At 27.5% G+C, this 2,814-nt stretch overlaps 1 protein-coding gene across 13 annotated transcripts in view; it reads left to right on the top strand.

Moving 5' to 3' along the window:
• Positions 1–2,814, top strand: part of LOC126907241 (uncharacterized) — a 235,096-nt gene that overhangs the window by 118,738 nt on the left and 113,544 nt on the right. The window lies entirely within an intron of this gene.

Raw genomic sequence — 2,814 nt, 5'->3', positions numbered from 1 at the left:
TTTTAATTTATTATTATTCTGTAAGTAATTGGTGGGTTATGATAAAAAAATCACCCTGAATATACTACGCTAATGATTATTGTATAATCATGTATAATGGAAGTCAATATAAAGTAAAAGTTACGTTAACACAATGTTTTTAATCATTTATTGGTCATGGACTCATAGTATAATATATCAATATAATTAAATTAAGTCAGTAATTGATTGTCATATTTAAATTTTTTTTTAAATAAATAATTTTTTAAATTAAATCGCTAGAAAAAAATTATTAAAAGCATATTCTAGGGTTTTATAATGCATAAGCGCTTGAATATTTACTTATACNTATAATGCATAAGCGCTTGAATATTTACTTATATTTATCGATTGGTAGATCCGTAGTCAACTCTTCAAAATATTTTGAGGTCGAGAAAAAATTCGATTATTTTATTCTTAATCTAAGGAACATTACACTTGATACCACCATTCCATTCTTAACCATCCTAATTCTTAAAGGATCTTACTTTACTCACAATGCCTAGCAATCCTCTCAAAAGACTAAAAAGGAACTGGTGCAGAGATCTTCTTATCCCACAATAATTAAAAAAAAAATAAATAAATAATAATAATAACATTCTAACTACTAAATAATATCACTTCAAAAAGAGTGTTGTCGATTGGCAGTATTTATACTTCATGATTTTTTTTTAAATAAATTTGATGATGCCAAGTGATCGGAATTTTTCTTTATACAGTATTCAAAAAATATTGGTGAATTTTAATCGTCCTTGGTCAACCCTTTCACGTGCCTCAAAGGGGTTGAAAATTGACAAAAAGATGTAGGAATTTAGTTTTGTGTATATATCTTTTTAATTACTATAAATAAAAAGAATTCCACACAATTAATAATGCAGTATACAATAATGTAAAGAAAAAAGGTCTTTACGAATTTTTTGTAACATTGATTGTTCAACGTCTAACTAATATAAACTGTTTAATTTTATTTTTCGGGAAAACATCTTTAAAGTTTATCTCTTTAAATATTGCGATAAATATATCCAATCACTTGGCATCAAATTTTCAAATTTACAAAATAAGGACCTCCCTAATAGTCAGCTTCTTTTCTCAAAATAATCATGTCAAAAATGTATTATCATATTTTATACTTATTGTACTAGTATTGAATAGATTATTAGTATTATATAGTATTGTATAAATCAATATTACTCATTAATTATTAAACACTACTCTAGAAGATCTTTCTCTAAAAAAATCCTATTAGTTTAAACAGACTTAGAAAATGTTAAAAAAAAAAGACTTTTTATGTGAAACTCAGAAATGTTTTGTTCACCTGAACAATTTCATTTCAAACAAAGCATTAACACCAATTTTACATTACCTAAATTTAAACTAGAATGATATTGATATTAAAGCAAAATTTGTAATAATTTTTTAAATCAGCGACAATAAATTAACGTAATAAAAATAAAATAACTACAAAAACATTATTCAGAATTTGTTAAATTGTGTTACTTATTCTATGATTGATTTTCCCCAATACTCTTGTTAAGAGAACATTATAAATAAAATTTTTACTATTTAATACAAAAATCATTTTATCTTGTATTGCATTTATATAAATCGAACCTTATAGTATATATTAACTATAGAGTATAAATTCTTATTATTGTGTATTAATTACTTTATTTTGCAGGTTGTAATAAATGTNGTATTAATTACTTTATTTTGCAGGTTGTAATAAATGTCAAAAAAAAGGCCACAAATGGTACGAATGCAAAACGCATCCCCTTAAAAAAGAGCAGCAGCAGGAGGAGCAGCAACAGCAACATAAGCACCAACAGCAGCAGAAACAGCAACATAAGCAGCAGCAGCAGGAGGAGCAGCAACAGCAACATAAGCACCAACAGCAGCAGAAACAGCAACATAAGCAGCAGCAGCAGGAGGAGCAGCAACAGCAACATAAGCACCAACAGCAGCAGAAACAGCAACATAAGCAGCAGCAGCAGGAGGAGCAGCAACAGCAACATAAGCACCAACAGCAGCAGAAACAGCAACATAAGCAGCAGCAGCAGGAGGAGCAGCAACAGCAACATAAGCACCAACAGCAGCAGAAACAGCAACATAAGCAGCAGCAGCAGGAGGAGCAGCAACAGCAACATAAGCACCAACAGCAGCAGAAACAGCAACATAAGCAGCAGCAGCAGGAGGAGGAGTAGCAACAGCATGAGAAATGTTGCATATCATAATTATTTATGATGATTAATAAATTATAAATTTTTAAATAAATGTTTAATAAAGTAACCGATTAGTTTTTATTGATTTTCACTATTAATTCTATGGTAAATATAAAGTAATATTATTAGACAAACATAAGTTGTATGAGTTTAGTACTTAAAAATATATATATCGATAAACGCTTTTGAGAATTTGATCAGCAAATTGTGAAAATTAAAGTAGAGTTTAATCTCACGTTTATGTATATACTAACATAATTTAGGAATCATAAATGATTCACTTTAAGCCTGATATTAATTTTAATTTAATGTAAATAAAAAATTGATCTTGATAGTTACTTAAAATTAAGCATATAAAATTATGTATTATTATTAATTGTAGTCCCTAATATATTTAAAATTAGCATGGTTGTAATTTCAAATGTGAAATATTGTTTTTTAGCTTAGATGCAAAGCTACTATTTTTNTATTTTAGCTTAGATGCAAAGCTACTATTTTTAAAATAGTAGTTATTGGAAAATCATAAACACGATTTATAACTATAGTAAAAGCGTAAACAACATATAAATTCAAGTTT

This window comes from Daktulosphaira vitifoliae, unplaced genomic scaffold (genome assembly GCF_025091365.1).
Source record: "Daktulosphaira vitifoliae isolate Bord-2020 unplaced genomic scaffold, ASM2509136v1 Scaffold_1, whole genome shotgun sequence".
Lineage (NCBI taxonomy): Eukaryota > Metazoa > Arthropoda > Insecta > Hemiptera > Phylloxeridae > Daktulosphaira > Daktulosphaira vitifoliae.
Note: the sequence above shows the minus strand (reverse complement) of the source record. Positions and strands in the feature narration are given on the sequence as shown.